The sequence below is a fragment of the Myxocyprinus asiaticus genome, chromosome 16 (assembly GCF_019703515.2).
Source record: "Myxocyprinus asiaticus isolate MX2 ecotype Aquarium Trade chromosome 16, UBuf_Myxa_2, whole genome shotgun sequence".
Classification (NCBI taxonomy): Eukaryota; Metazoa; Chordata; class Actinopteri; order Cypriniformes; family Catostomidae; genus Myxocyprinus; species Myxocyprinus asiaticus.
Window position 1 is genome coordinate 38,803,283 of NC_059359.1, and position 17,589 is coordinate 38,820,871.

A 17,589-nucleotide genomic window follows, 5' to 3' on the forward strand; every position below is an offset into this window, starting at 1 on the left:
TTGATAAATTTAAACACATATGACCACTTGCTCCCTAAGAAATGTGACAACTTGCCCCAACCTGACTTTTATATAACACATCCTTGTCCAAACAACATGGTTCACTCTTTCACTTAAAATCTACCTTCATTATATAGCTGAAACTTGCCTGAATGTATGCTAGTGTAGTATTGTGTTCACTTGTTCAGCCAGCTACTACAAAATTATGCTGATATTGACATTATAATTTAGAGCATATAATGCACACACACACACACACACATAAAAAAATAAAAAAAAAATAAATCATGTGTTATTAGACTTTTGAGACTATATGGGCAATTAAGCCACACTTAAAACCAAGTGGTGTCTGCAAGCAGATTATGTTAGATGATGTTATATGTTAGATAATTTTTTGCCGATTTTCTTTTTCAGAACTAGTTTGCTAATATTTTTTAACAACTGGTGTCAAGGTGATTTTTAGTGGATGTGTGAAGTCGGTTCCCCTCAACTTTACACAGGTGCCCTAACCACAAGTGAAGTACATCACATTAATGCACTTCACAACCAGAAAGTATCCAAATTCTTTTTGTATTGATTCTGAACCGTACATTGTTTGAACACTGTAAAATGTTTTTCTTTAAAAGTGTCCTTGTGCTATCTTTCACTTGACACTTGCTATGGTAGTTTAACATCGAATCCAATGACATTCATGCATTCGAAAGTGTCTCTTAAGTGTTTATATACTATTTGGGCATATAGTAGCCTATCTGGTTTTTAGCAAACGCTGAATTTGAAAAGTGACGATTACCAAAGGTCTATCGACTGTGCCAGTGCACCGAGTCTATCGCGCGTCTGCTCTGTTGTTAAAAGTGGACGAGATGCAAGACAAGTCCAGAATAGAATATTTTACTTCTTTTGGAAAAAGAAATACGTAGCCTACTTTGTGGTACAAATAGGCTAGTCTACACTCCAAAAAGTTACCGATGTGAACTTAAAATAGTCCAAACCTTTGGGGGTTTTGGAACAGATGTGTTCTTATAATAAAGACAAATATAAGCCTTTTCCGTTCGTATTTCTACCACTGAGAGCAATAAATCACGAATCTAGTACTAAACTGTCGGGCACCCCCGAATACTCTAGCAAGTTGCTCTCTTTGTTGTAATTTAGTTGTATGTAGAGGGCGGGACTCGAACTGAAATGAACAAGGCGCGGCCAAGAACCCCCTTCACACGTGTAGACAAAGGGACCCATCAACACAACCCAAATATGCACTCTAAAAGTTTTTCCGTGGCCGCTACTTCACGCCAACACCCCGCAAAATGCTCAGGTGAGTTCATCGCACGCGCTCATCACGCTCGTTTCGCGCTCAAATGTAATTCGTCAATGAATTTTATGTTTAAAAGTTCTCCAAGAGTTTGTACGTCAGCTCGCAAAGTTGAACACAAAGCAAGAGGAGCGTTCCTTTGTTCAGCGGGGCGCTTTGAAGGGCGACTGTAGATGCACAAACTAAATATGAAGATGAAATATGAAGAAACTTGGTGGATGTATTTCGGTTAAAAGCCTGAGGGTTATTTTCCACTTTTATCTCATCATGAGGGACGAAAAGGATGACGCAGGAAGACAAAGCTGTCAAAAGTTGAATGGCGAAGGAAGTTGGCCGAAAATTACGCACAAAAAGTGTTTCACACTTCAAATGTAAAGAATAGCGAGTTTTGTGTCTTTAAACTCTCAGATAATGAAGTCTTTAACCGCGTGATGGATATCTCGAATTATCTCGTACCTTGTGATAAATTCAACATACTTGTATTTATAATGTCTTCTTCTAGATTAAATCTTTCACTGTTAATGCAATGGACGTTTTGTTGCCATTTGTGATTATTTCTGCTGTGCAGGATTAATGCATATTAACCATGAAATGTGCAGATTGTGTAAAAAAGCAACAGGTTCAATGAGCAGTCGGACTCAGTCCTTTGTTACAGAACTTAGAAAAGCACGATGGAGTTTCTTTGTTCTGCAGCTGCCAAGCTGAGAATATGAGGCACCTTAGAAACAAATGATGATGACAGATGATTTTGACCTTCATTGCTTATGCACCTGATTTTGCAATAAACTGCATTCATTAAAAAAAAGTTTCCTCAAACAAAAGGAAGAGAAACACCACCTTAAACAACACAATTATTTCCATAACTTGATGAACTTGAAAGCTTAGTTATCCATCTGTTCTGATTAAGTTAAGACTTGTTCAACTATTTCTGTGAGTTTTTAATGAGATTTTTACCCAATAATACTGTATGTTCAGATCAACTAGGCACTGCACTGAAGACAACTTTTTCAGCTTTTCCATTAAAGTGTTTTCTAGACTGACCACTTGTCTTTATATTTCAGGTTTTATGTCCTGTTCTTCTATTCAAAATATAGCAGACTCTATATATATTCTGTATATGACTATTTGAATCATAGTACGTTTAATTTACTCTGTAGCTCTGATGACGCACAAATAGTTCACTTTTGACAAACTTTTTACAGATTTCACAGACACATTTAGTCCTTTTTGCTCTTGCACCCCAATAATACACACAAATACATTAGAGATTAATATGCAATACACAACAGTCCAGTTTTAACTTGTCTTTTGAAAAAAATAAAGGCAAATGCTAACAAATAATAATAACATATTTAAATGCAAAGTTCAAGATAATAAGATAAAAATCACCCTTAAATCCACAAGTTCTCAAATTAGTTATCCATTATGACACATTTTGCTCGAATTCGGTATGTCTTAAACTACAAGAGGGCCTACTCGTAAAGATATTTCTTTTCAAAGACTTATCAATCACTTAAAGCTTTTGGCGAGCTCAATTTCTGCATTATTTATCTGTGTCTAAAGCTAGAGAGAGAACTTGAAACAATCTGCCTGTTTGTTGATGCTAAAATTGTATTTCTTTTTTTCTAGGCCAACATACACATTCAGATTGGAGATTGTGGATAATGGATAACTTCTATTCTCGAGGGACCCCCTTTTTAGGATTCATGGACACACTTTCATTATTTTTCTGCAGTGGAATATTACTTTATTCTGGGATTAATGGGCTATTCATAATGACAGTTATTCATTTCTACGGTCTTAACACACTGTAAAAAAAAAAAGGTAAGTACCCTAAGTTTGAAACACTTTTGCTAACCCTTCGTAATAGTTTTTTTTTTCTCCATTAACAAGTCATTAAACATTGTATAATGCTTAAAATAACAGAAGTTCATGCACATGCATAATACAAATAGGCTATTAAAACAGATAAAATGTTGTGTTAAACTTTTTATATATGTATGTTTATATATTAAACTTTAATTTATATAAGTTTAAAATAACATTTTAACTATTTTTAAGGCCTGTTAAGCAAATACTATACTTTTTTGTTATTATAGTTATTATGAAGAGTTACAACACTTATTTATTTAATTATTTTTTTTTTTTACTCAAACTAGCATCTAGACAGACAGGTTTCTGTAATGAGTAATGTGTGCATCAGGCTTTGTCATGGCCGGCAGAATTAAACTTTAGCTGAATATTATTGCTCTTTGTTCAGGTATGATTTTTGGACACGTGTCATTCAGTCACAATAAATTGGCAGATATAGACTGAAATGCTTGGTTTCACACATGGTTGGCCAGATTTCGATAATGATACTGTTATTATTAGCTTTTAAAGCGGGTTTATTCAGTTTAAATGGCTTTATGTAGCAGAGCAATGTTTTTTTCAGCACGCGTGAAGCTGGACAGCGTCTCTGGCACTGGCTGCATTGCACTGGGCGTGCGCGAGCCATGCGAAATATTCACAACCGCATTACGGCCATTTCTTTCACTAAAGCAAAGTTTGGGATGAGTAATCCCATCATGAGTCGAGGACTGAGTGAGCTCAGACTGCGTCGGAGCCAGCCAAGCATCTCGCCTTAAGGCTGCTCTCTACTATGATGTTATTAGGCTCCAGTATGATGTCATTTTCAGCCAATAAAACGAGAGCGGGAACGATGTGGCCCCGCCCACCACCTCCCTGCAGCGCGCGGCAGCACGTTTTGTCCATGTTGGAGGTCACAGCTCTGAAAGTAATGAAGAGAACATCAGACAAAACACTGGTGTGACATGGATTTTGTCTTAAAAGAGTGTTATATGTGAATTGCATAAAGGTGCGCATTAAAAAGTTCTTTAATACGTGCTCTAAGCGGTAATTGAGGTTATGGAACATTGGTTTTAAGAATAAAAAAAACAAGGCTTGTGTAATTGATTGTTAATCGCAGTGCATGAATATAAACATGAATGCAAATGGAATCTTTACATCCATTACATAGTATTTTGAGTAATTATGCATTATGAAGTCTGCTTTGTTCCCCTCTTCAGTGCACACACACCACCAGCGATGACTTCACTCTTTGTCTTGAAAATAGCAGATGGTGCTAATGATAGGTCAAGGCGATGTGATAGTGACTGTTCTCTAACCTGTTCCTTTTCATCCACATTATTCAATAACCAAAAGAGAGGAGATATAGTCTGATGTCACCCCTGTGGCTCTGGCTTGCAGTCTAGGTGTAAAAAGATCTCTCAGCTTCTGTGTCTCCCCCCCCCCCCCCTCCTTCCCAATTCACAGACTCTTCTGCATATCAGTGTGCTTTGTAAAAGCTCCATATTTAGATTAGCATTACCAATTGTCCTGACAGTCTATCTTCTTGATTCTCCCTGCCTGTGGTGGTCAGCCTGTGAAATAAAGTGGAATATCAGGCTTAGTTTTAGTTCTTAGTGCCTGTCGTCCAGAGATAAGTGAAAATGTTCTGTCAGCACACTAAGACGTATAAAGAAACGGCAACCAGAATACATTATTTCTCTTTGACTTCACAATGGTTAAATGCTCATATTTTTATTGTTGTTTTGTTTTGGTGATTACGGTATCACTTATCCTTTGTGCAGTTTTTTTTTTTTTTTCTGTAATTACTAATAAAATAAAATAAAATAAATAAATTAAATAAAAACAACCCTAGTGCACTCCAGCAGATACATTACTATGTATTGGCAGTCTTGCACAAAAAGACTGAAGTTAATTAAGTTAATTTTCTACTGATCTGTCTATTTTTGAGATTAGGCTCTGACTAACAGTGGGGTTTATCTGGCTTTGATGACAGCTGGCAGTCTAGTCTCAAGCAGTGTTTTTTCTGCTAAGTTCTTACGAAAAAGCAAATAAATGCTAAATGTTTTCCTCTGGCCATTAATTGGAGTAATATGTAAAAGAAGAAGAAGAAAAAATGGTGTCATTGTTTATATTCATTACTGTAATGTCTTGACTCACTTGTGTTGTCAATTTCTTTATCACATTGGTGTCAAAAGAATGGTGCTACTCCCAGTGGTGTCCCAACTTAACTAGTTCAATTTAACTAAAGTCCTCTGCAAAACACTTTTCGGGTCTTCATGCTCATTCACAGCATAAATCATAAAATAAACCATAATGAACTTTATGTACATAGGTTTCTAATGTTGGAAAAACCATAATAAACTCTTAAAATGTGTCCACTTTACATTAAAGTAAATGTTTTAAAGGTTACTAATGTTGAATAAGTGTTATTAATCATTTATAACATGTGAGGCAAGTTTTGCATGAAAGTCTCTCTTTTTATTCATGTTGTTATAACCACATGTCAGTGATTTATAATGCATTTGTAAATGAGTCATTAATAAACCCTTAACAAAGGGAACACTAATGTAGTGTTTGCTTGTCAAAAGTTTGTTAGCTTTTGAACTAGGCCTTCATAAAAATACAATATACACTCAGTGACCACTATTAGGAACACCTGTACACCTACTTATTCATGTGATTATCTAATCAGCTAATTGTGCGGCAGCAGTGCAACGCATAAAATCATGCATATAATATGGGTCAGGAGCTTCAGTTAATGTTTACATCAACCATCAGAATGGGGAAAAAAATTTGATCTCAGTGATTTTGACCGTGGCATGATTGTTGGTGCCAGATGGGCTGGTTTGAATATTTCTGTAACTGCTGATCTCCTGGGATTTTCACACACAACAGTCTCTAGAGTTGACTAAGAATGGTGATAAAAACAAAAAACATCCAATGAGCGGCAGTTCTGCGGACAGAAATGCCTTGTTGATGAGAGAGGTCAACGGAGAATGGCCAGACTGGTTTGAGCTGACAGAAAGGCTACGGTTACTCAGATAACCGCTCTGTACAATTGTAGTGAGCAGAATAGCATCTCAGAATGCACATCACATCGAACCTTGAGGTGAATGGGATACAACAGCAGAAGACCACGTCAGGCACTTTACTAGGGCCATAGTGTCCCAAATAAATTGCTCAGTGAGTGTAAATCAATAGTTCAAAATTAAAAATTAATTTAGACACTTTCTGGTCATCAAATGTTAGTGGAACATGTGCATAGTTAATGTGATGAACTATTCTTGCTGTTACTCTGCTAGGAAATCTGTGTGAACTTGAGGGGAACTGACTGCATACATCCACTAAAAATCCCATTGTGGTCAATTGGTTAAAAGTCATTGCAGACATAGCTAAGAAAAGTAAAGTTAGTTCTGAGAAAAGCTCTACCATCATTTGTTTGCAGATACCACTTGGTTTGATATTTTGTTATCTGATGCAATGAAATTCAGACATTATAAGTGGCTTAGGTGTCCAAATACTTTTTGACCGTTGTATATGATCTAGCACCTTGTTGACTTAAACAGCTGCATGGGTTTCATTTTCAAGTAATTTTTATATATTTTATTCCTTCCATTTTTGCTGGTACAGTGCAAACTAGTGTTAACCTTTAAGCAATACTCTCTCATGATAAAAGCATGGATACTATTAGAGTTCTATTTTTGCAAGGAAAAATGTTGGAATAGAAAATTTGTCAGTCTAGCTGAGTTCACAATCCTTCGTACATCTTTGTCTGAGCTGAAGGCAGAGAGCACATGCAAACAGTTATACTGTCAAAGAGGAAGACAAGCCACTCATTCACACAGGTTTAGGTGTGCTGGGAGTTCAGGAGCCACATAAGGACACGGCAGCTCTGCTATGGAGAGAAAGAGAGAGATAGAGAAAAAGAGGATGAGACATTGAGAAAAGTGTGCGTGGGAAAGGATTGTTCATTCTCTCAGCGGTTCACCAGCAGGTCACTTATCCTTGTTTGTACGTGTAATGAATCGGGAATCCAGAGGCTGACGCAACTAAAGATCATAGATTAGTCATTCTTACTTTCTGCCAGAATAAAATGCTGAGGAGTGTAAGATTCCTACTGACCTCAGAGTGACCACATGAAAAGGCACACCACTTACAGAATACTGGAGTTAAAGTTCATCTGATTGTAAATGCATTTCTTTACATCTGTCAGTGAATGAGGCCAGTAAATTATGTCATTAATAAGGCTAAAGAAGGTGCTTACAAGGGTTGACAATCTTTTTTCTAATTGACACTTAGCTAAGCTCCGCCCACCTTGGTTTTTCTGTTGCTTGCTCAGATAATCTGTACACGATTTGCAGTAAAATTTCATTGAAGTAGTAAAAATGTATTGGATATTATTCTTACGTGGGCTGAAACGAAGTGTGACATTGCAAAGTTTTATTATCTGGTGTTTTTCTTTAAAGAAATTAAGGTAACAATTTTCATTAATGTTCCCTTTGTTAAGGAATTATAAAGGGGTTCAATAATGATTAAAAAGTCTTTTAAAAATGCATTATAAATCATTGAGATGCAGTAATAACATAAATAAAAAGGGAGACTTCCATGTAATATTTGCCAAATAGTGAGCCATTTTACCTCATGTTATAAATGCCTAATAAATACACTTCTACTGATATTAATAATTAAAATGCCCTTATTCATAATTTTTGTCACAATGCAGCAAAAATAGACAATTATTGTGAGATTAAAATGAGGGATTATGTCATTTTCCTACAGTCTGCGTTGTGTTTATATTCATTACTGTAATGTCTTGACTTACTTGTGTTGTCACTTTCCTTGTCACATTGATGTTAACAGAATGGTGCTACTCCGAGTGCTGTCCCAACTTACCTAGTCCTAGTAACCTAAACTCCTCTGTAAAAACACTTTTCTGGTCTTCATGCTCTTTCACAGCATGTATCGTATAATAAAGCCTGATGACAATTAAACCATACTGAACTTTATGTACAGTATCTTATGTTGGAAACTCCTTAATAATTCTGCATACGTGTCCAGTTTACATTAAAGTTCATTTTTATAGGTTACTATCGCTGAATAAGTGTTATTAAGCATTTATAACGTATGGAATTATTAAATGGTTTACTATTTGGAAAGTATTGGAATGAAATTCTCCCTTTTTATTCATGTTGTTATAATTGCATATCAATGATTTATAATGCATTTTTAAATTAATTATTAAACATTAATAACCCCCTTTATAAACCCTTAACAAAAGGAACATTAATGTAAAATGTTATCAGTGTTAAATTAGATGAATCAGAATCAAGCTAACACTAATCACAGTCATCTGAAGAGAGAGAAGCCTCATTTGATTGCGATAACTTCATATAGGATAAAAGTAAAAGTAAGGGAACACCAACGCTCTTAATCTTTCATACTCACTATGGTAACATGGACACTTTAGTTACTATCACCAAATCAATACATAAATGAATTATCCTCAAGTTAGTGAACATTATTATTAAAGTGAACAGTTTTATATACGATCATTTGGGAATGAGGGTTGACTCATAATAGAATTATTATAATTAATTTTTTTTTTTAAAGATTTGAAAAGGGAAAAAATTGCTACTTGTGCCCAGGCATCATTTTCTGAGATATTTTCAATATTCTTTCTTTCTTTCTTTCTTTCTTTCTTTCTTTCTTTCTTTCTTTTGTGTGTATTTACTTTTCAAGGGAAAATCCATCCATCCACTTTATTGTACGGTCACCTCGGGTCGGCAAATCCAAGGAATGACTTGGCCGATGTGGTATGCGAGTCAGGAAGCCGGCTCTCTGTCAGCTGTTATACTAACAGCACTCCTCTGGGAAGTTCAAGTTCTCCGCTTAGCTGCACTGGTCTTGGCTGTTTGCTGTGGGGAATTTCTAACACTGTTGTGTTGTAACAGCTGTGTAAGGAATCTGCACAGGGCGTGTGTACGATGGCATTGCATAGCGGTGCTGTTCTGAGGAGAATGGAAACAGGCAGTGAATTTGGCCCCTGTCTGAGTTTCCAACAGTTTCCTAGATACTAAATCAAACTCTTCCAGTCACACTGATCCGACACTGGCCTGTAATTTAAACTTCACCTAGAGCTATTACACTAGAGAGCTGATTTAAAAAATAAAATAAAAAATAAGGATAAGCATAATCTGGCAGTCACACATGCACATTAATTGCATACTTGAATACATGAATATATGAATAAATAAGCTGAAGCTGAAATGAGTGCAGAGTCTAATGAACTACAAAAATGTTGTGTTTATAATAATGCTAGGCAAAGTAATTTGTTTGCATATTTAAGTAAATATGTCTTAAAATGGCAACCAAGGCATGAGGCTTCAAATGGAAGTATGGGAATTAACTTTATATTTTAGCTTCTTCAAGCCTCCCTTTGTCTAAATTACAACTCTGCACTCTGATCATTCTCTCAACCAACTTCTTGGGGAGCATCCGAAATGCTTTTTAAAAAGTATTGAAGGAATTCCCATATATGCTGGACATTTGTTAGCGACTTTTCCTTCACTATTCAGTTCAACTCATCCATTAAAAAATTAATTGTAAAGAAATTCATACAACAGCACAATATACGTTCTTTTTTTTTTCTAAAATGCGATTTTTGTCAGTGTCAAATTGACCCCAAACAAAAGCATTTTTACTACACTCACTGAGCACTTTATTAGGAACAACTGTACACCTACTTATTCATGGGACTATTATCTAATCAGCCAGTCATGTGGCAGCAGTGCAATACATACAATCATGAATATATGGGTCAGGAGCTTCAGTTAATGATCACATTAACCATCAGAATGGGGAAAAAATGGTTTTTGGATCCCATTTTGGTTTGTGTATTTCTGTAACTGCTCCATGGATTTTCACGCACAACAGTCTCTAGAGTTTACTCAGAATGGGGCCAAAAACAAAAAACATTCAATGAGCGGCAGATCTGCGGACGGAAATGCCTTGTTGATGAGAAAGATCAGTGGAGAATGGTCAGACGGGTCTGAGCTGACAGAAAGGCTATGGTAACTTAGATAAACACTCTGTACAATTGTAGTGAGCAGAATAGCATCTCAGAATGCACAACACGTCGAGCCTTCAGGTGGATGGGCTACAACAGCAGAAGACCATGTTGGGCACTTTATTAGGACCATTGTGTTCATAATAAAGTGCTCAGTGAGTGTATATTTGTCTACAAAACTAATTTAAAGCATTTAAGCATAAGCCTTTAGATACATTTTTTTTAAAGATAATTAGAAAAATATAGTCAGTCCAAACCTTGAACTGGTAGAGAATAGTAGTAGTGAATTAAGATTTTTCACATTGTTTTTTATATGAATAAATAAACATACATTTGTAGTTTCAACATTATTTGTACTACAAACCTTTGCTTTGTTGGACAACAAAAACTATCTTCATACCATGTGACCCAAATTTGGTTATAGACCATTGAAAATGAGTCAAAATGTAACAATTTATGGATGGAGCCACATTGAGAGCCCCATATCTCTGGTAATTACTATATAGGGCCTTATAAATGGAGATACAAAAAGTAGTTTGTTTTGAACCATAATCTAAAAGGATGATGTCTTTAGAGTTACAGGCACTCCAACTCTGGAAAAACAACAAAAATAAAGTTTAGTTTTTTCTATTTTTTATTTTATTTTTATTATTTTATTTTTTGGCATGTAAGGCAACAAGGGGTGCTGAAGTCAACGGATTTTAGTAATAAAAGTACCTATCAATGTGTAAAATAAACACCCCCACAAAATAATGCATCACTCAGTTTATATTGATTCATGGCATTTAATATTTTGTCTTCCATTATCATTTATGTTTGTTTTTCACCAAAGAAATAAATAAAAAATAAATAAAATTAAACTGAGCCAGGGACCTCTTGAGTTGACAGGGAACACCCATCTCTATTCTATGTTCTGTTGTTAAACCCACCCAGTAAGGCCCATAATGAGAGAGGACTGCAATGCAGGCACTGCATGAGCAGTAAAACTCAATTCCCATGCATGGGGTTTTTGAAGTCCAAATGCTCTCATCACATGCACAATTAACTCAGTCAGTGCTTGAGCTGTACAAGGCTGCTGTCATAACTTGTGCTTCAGCCTGAGGCCATTATGGGGTCAGAGTTTACTGGGACATTCTATTCTACCAGAGCATTATACATATGTGTTACTCTTTTCAAGTCTGTATATCTGTTCTCACGTTTGACAAATTAAGGTCATTTCAGTACTATACGCCTTCAAGCACTGCGACAGTAATGATGGTAGTCAGTCCTGTCACACTGTCTTAGTTGGTCCATTCAGGTGTGTCCATAACATAAGGTTGAAATTATAGTGCTCATTGGGCTTTTGGGCTTATGTTGAGGCTGCTAAGCTGGTTGAACCTGAAGTGGATTTCTTTTAGGTTTTTGCAAGTCACTTGTAATTCAAAAGGACAGATCGTAAGATTTACCTCAGTATTTGCTCACTGAAGCAGGACCCTCTAAGGATCTTGAGCTCGCTCTGTTACAAAATGAAGCCTAGCATGGAAAGAGTGAAATGCATATAGTAATGTTCATTCCATCTACTTGTATTATGTGGTCCAATCTCCATACGTAATTTAGAAATGTTTAGAGTTTCAAGAGCTTGCCAGAGACTTAATGTAGGCTATATAACTTTGCTAGCCTTTATTGAAAAAAAAACTAAAGGTTTAAATTGGCTTTGGAATGGGGCTTTTTGGAAGAATTTTATACCATGTTTAAAGCATTCAATCGAGATCTCCAGCTGGGGCTTAGCTGCCACAAGGACTGCAGGTTTGTCATTAGGCCAAATGAGCTATGGACTTCACAGCCTGAACTACGCCAAAACAATGTGTTAACACATTGATACCATGCCAGACACAATCTGTCGAGCACAAACGCAGTGGAATTTATTGACTGAATTAGGTGTTTTTAAAAGCAAAGCACTGAATCTTGAATTTTTGGCTAGAAAATATGTATTTTTCCAAAATTGAAAACCATTTGAAGGAAAGCTTTTGGAGGATGATTGAACAAAACTGTTGAGAAATTAGTGAATGCTTGTACCATCTACACCATACCACCTACTGTATATGATCACCAATGTTGGTTGTGGTATTTATGAGAAATAAATCTAAAGTACTGCAAAGACAATTAATTATGTTTGATTACCCATTTTCAGACATGCAAATTCTATGTTGATACTGTACTAACATAATAATCCAAATAGTTTGAAATCTATTAAATGATTAAATGATGGACAGATTTATTAAAATGAATGAGAAGAGAAGCAAATGAAAAGTGTGTGTGAACTGATAATGAAAGGAAATTAATACTTTTTAAAGGGATATTTCACTCAAAAATGAATATATATTTTTAAATCATTAACCATCAATTTCATTCTATCATTAATTATTAACTAACTCTCATGTCTTCAAATAATACCTTTTTTCTTCTGTGGAACACAAAAAGAGATGGAACATTAAAGAAAATTCTCTTATAATTTACTCACCCTGATCCCTTAAGATCTGTAAGTCCATACAATGCAAGTGAATGGTGACCAGACCTTTTTTAAAAAAAAAAAAAAAGAGAGAGCATAAAAGTAAATTATACGACTCCAGTGGTTAAATATCTTCTGAAGCAATGCAATCACTTTGGGTGAGAAACAGACCAATATTTCAGTACTTTCAGAATGTAAAAATAAAAGTGAAAGTAGAGATTTATAGTAAAAAAGGACTTAAATATTGATCTGTTTCTCACCCACACCTATAATCTCTCCTGAAGATATGGATTTAACCACTGGAGTCTTATGGATTACTTTTATGCTGTCTTTATGTGATTTTTAGAGCTTGAAAGGTCTGGTCACTATTCACTTGCATCGCATAGACCTACAGAGCTGAAATATTTTTCTAAAATCTTCACTTGTGTTCAGCAGAAGAAAGTCATACACATCTGGGATTGCATGAGGGTGAGTAAATGATGAGATTTTTGGGTGAACTATCTCTTTAAGGACTTCAGTCACCATTTACTTTTAATGAATATTTTTCTATACAATGAAGGTGAATAGTGACTAAAGCTAACAATGTGCTTAAAATCTCCTTTTGTGTTCCAGGGAAGAAAGAAAGTCTTAATGGCTGTTCACACCGAACGCATTATTTTTGCGCTCTTTTTTCATTGTTTTTCTATGTAAACATGCACTAGACGAACATCTTTAAACTATTTGTTCATGTCTAGTTTCTTTTTTTTAAAGCATGTTGCCCAGGAGCTCCACAATCTTTGGATGCTGTGTCAGATGAAAGGAGAAAAAAAAAAAAAAAAAAACTTTTAAAAGCTCATCTCAAAACACCTGCGATCTTTTATATGCTTTGCACTACGTCTAGCTGATTTTAGCACGAGAACGTGTTTGGTCTGAATGACCCCTTATTTGATTGCATTAGGACTCCTCTGGTTCCAAATAGAGAAATTCCAATAGGAATCTTGACTAGGGATATAAAAGATCAACATTTTAATCTCTGACTATTAAGTGCTCCAAACATCCCTGTCTGCCTTCCAAAATCTTCCCCAAGAAGCAAGAAAGTGTTATGGATCTGTGATCATAGGCCCTGGATATGTGCCTAAGAAATGATCCCATAACTTTCTAGAATAATCTGATGTTGTTCCAAATTCCCCATACCACAGTCTCAGTGGGACCCTGCTTCCCCCTGTGCTTTCTTCAGGCCTGGAACGGCAGCCGCCGAGAGAGCGCCTAATGTATGTGCATCATGCCTGTAGGGCTAATCATGCCGTGTCTGCCTCTCTGTAAAAACAGTCAATGGTGCATCAGACAACAAAACCAACGAGCTGTTCTTCCAGCATTGGAAGGCAGCTCCGCCGCGCACAGCAAGTGCGGCCGCTGTCAGCAGTGGCGCAATAATTAAATGCAATAAATTATACATGGAGATGGAGTGGCAGTGAGTGACAGGTGCAATGAGAGCCATTGTGTCTCACGACAGAAGAAGACGAGCCAAGAACCGCCACAGGCTTACGCCATTTGTAACTGTTTCAGGTGACCCGGCAGAAGAGTAGTGGGAATTGGGCATTCAAAATTGGGAGAAAAGGGGATGAAAAGGGGATGAAGGGGGGGGGGGGAATTTCTCAGCAAATATTGATAAATATGATTAATTGTGATTAATTCCATGAATTCATCTGCGCATCATATAATTAATTTGATACGTTTTTGTAAATGATTGACAGCAACAACAAACAACAAAACAAAAACATTTCAAAACTTTTCAAAACTTTCAAAAAATTCAAAAAGTCTGTTTTGCATGCAAGGGGTTCAGGGTTCAGATCTGAGCCTAACACCATATCTATACCAGACGCGAGCGGCGCAGCGGGACAAAAGCAAATCTCTCCCATTATAATCAATGATGCTGTCTACACTAGATGCATAAGTTGTGTCGCATTGAGCCATGCCGACAGTAAACGGATGTCCCGTTCCACTTTTCGCTGCATGTGCTGCCGCTACTCCTGCCAAAAAGACAAATAAATGGTTAAAAACGTTCGCTTTTATGCGTCTAGCGTAGATAGCCTCAAGCCATTGCGGCGCTATGTAACAGCGCAACGTGACATTGCTCGCATCTGGTTTATACAGGGCATTATATACAGTATATTCTTGTTTTAAAAGAACACACTGTCTACACCAGATACGAGCAATGTCACGTCGCAATGTTACAAAAGCAGATAGCTTACATTATAATCAATGATTCTGTCTACACTGGATGCGTAAGTCGCGTCACATTGCACCGACTGTAAATGGCCATTTTGTGCTGCACGTGCTGTTTAGAATATTTGTTTCGACACGCCCAGTGTAGACAGCCTCAAGCCGTTGTGGCGCAAGTGGTGTAGAATGGGTGTTATATACAGTATTCTTGTTTTAAACTAACACCCTGTCTACACGAGGCGCGAGCGGTGTGAGGTGACAAAAGCAAATCGCTCCCAATATAATCAACGATGCTGTCTACATTAGATGCGGAAGTCACGGCGACAGTAAACGGCCATTTTGTGCTGAACACGCTGGCGCTGCTCCTGACAACAAGACAAATAAATGGTTCAGGATGTTCGTGTAGACAGCCTCAAGCCATTACTGCACGTTTCAACACAACATCGCCCGCGTCCGGTGTAGACAGGGTGAAATCCAAATGTGTGACATATACAGTAAGGGTGAGTTGACGATAAAATATTTTTCAGTTTAACGCATACGATCTGCAGAAGTTGAGACTCAGTTGGACTGACTAAATTTAGACATGCCACAAATTGAAAATAATAATAATAATTTTCTAAATCAGTATTTTTTGTCTTGTTTTCCAGGAAAATATCTACATATCCTTGAAACAAGATACATTTGCTTGAGAAGTACACTTGAGAAGTGTAAGATAGCAAGATCTGTTTTCAGAGTATCTTAAATTATTATCTTGAATTCGATTTGAGCTAAAACAAGGAAATAAATATAGAAAAATAAAACAATTTGTCAAAGGGGTAAGAAAAATTCAAGATATTTAATACTCTTTGGAGACAATTGAGCAGTTTTTCTCTTTAGTAAATTTATCTTGTTTAATGATGTTTAGATATTTTTGACTGGGGAAACAAGACAAAAATACTGATTAGCAATTTTTTTTTCAGTGTATTCTATGACACTTTTTAATTGAACTACAATAACAGTCCAACTTACAGTAATTGATAATGATGAAAATGGAGTCAAGGCATTCCATGTATTCAGAATCCACTTGGCTCAGAAATCTGAGTAGGGCATGAAGGGCATGCCACTTCTGCACACATATAATGCTAGAACAGGCAGGAGGAGGCTGCAGGGAGGCTGAATGTGGCACTAAGAGGATATTGGCATTAACAGGTTAAGGGAGGGGGGCCCATGTTATAAGGAGGAAGCACTCTGGGAGGGCAGTGATTACCCCTGACATTTTTACAGCCCTGGCGAGGGTAGGGATGTCACAGGAGGGTAGTAGTTATGGTCCACTCCACCGAGAGGAAGATGGAACCATCTGGCCCTGACGGGTTTAACTTTCCACTGAGAGCCAGGTTACTTATCTGGCCAGCCAGGCGAATGAGTGAGCCTACTCTGCCCCCGGTGGTGAATAACGGTCATGCACAGGAGATGTTGCATGAATCCCCTGCATGGTTACCTCATACACGGAAAAGGTCATTGAAGAAGAGGAGAACTGTGTGGTTTTCCTTGCATAGACATTCAAAGCCTCTTCGTATTTAAAAATATGACCTCACCTAAAGCTCTTTGATTACCTCAGCGACTTTTCTGAAGATCTGACTGATATACATTTAAATAATGATTTTTATTTTAAAGGTGGCACAATTTGACAATATTTTTTTTCTCATTTAGAAATTAAAGGTGCTATTTAGTTGTGCTCAAAAGTTTGCATACCCTTGGAGAATCGGTAATATATGTACCATTTTTAAAGAAAACATGAGTGAGCAGGCAAAACACATTTCTTTTATTTCTTATGGGATTCATATTCAACTGTAGGTTATAACCGAATGGTACAGTCATAAAACAAAACATGGCAACAATGAAAAAATTGAAATGACCCCTGTTCAAAAGTCTGCATACCCTTAGTTCTTAATACTGTGTAGTGCCCCCTTTAGCATCAATGACAGCGTGCAGTCTTTTGTAATAGTTGTCTATGAGGCCCCAAATTCTTGCAGGTGGTTTAGCTGCCCATTTGTCTTGGCAAAATGCCTCCAGGTCATGCAAAGTCTTTGGTCGACTTGCATGAACTGCACGTTTGAGATCTCCCCAGAGTGGCTAGATTATATTAAGGTCAAGAGACTGTGATGGCCACTCCAGAACCTTCACCTTTTTCTGCTGTAACCACTGGAGGGTCAACTTGGCCTTGTGCTTAGGGTCATTGTCGTGCTGGAAAGTCCAAGGGCATTCCATGCGCAGCTTTCATGCAAATTGTCTGCCAGTATTTTCTGATAACATGCTGCATTCATCTTGCCATCAATTTTCACAAGATTCCCTGTGCCTTTAGAGCTCACACACCCCCAAAACATCAGTGAGCCACCACCGTGCTTCACAGTGGGGATGGTATTCTTTTCACTATAGGCCTTGTTGACCCCTCTCCAAACATAGCGCTTATGGTTGTGACCATAAAGCTCTATTTTGGTCTCGTCACTCCAAATTACAGTGTGCCAGAAGCTGTGAGGCGTTTCAAGGTGTTGTTGGGCATATTTTAACCGGGATTTTTTGTGGCATTGGCGCAGTAAAGGCTTCTTTCTGGCAACTCGACCATGCAGCTCATTTTTGTTCAAGTATTGTCGTATTGTGCTCCTTGAAACAACCACACCATCTTTTTCCAGAGCAGCC

General features: G+C 37.0%; 1 protein-coding gene across 5 annotated transcripts in view; it reads left to right on the top strand.

The window, feature by feature from the left end:
- Window positions 1–1,191: 1,191 nt before the first annotated feature.
- LOC127454417 (calphotin-like) overlaps window positions 1,192–17,589 on the top strand; it is a 192,902-nt gene continuing 176,504 nt past the window's right edge. For all 5 annotated transcript variants that reach the window (XR_007899524.1, XR_007899526.1, XR_007899525.1 and 2 more), the window contains exons 1-2: window positions 1,192–1,309; window positions 2,936–3,130. The gene's annotated coding sequence lies outside the window, so the exon portion shown is untranslated. The remainder of the gene's footprint in view (window positions 1,310–2,935; window positions 3,131–17,589) is intronic.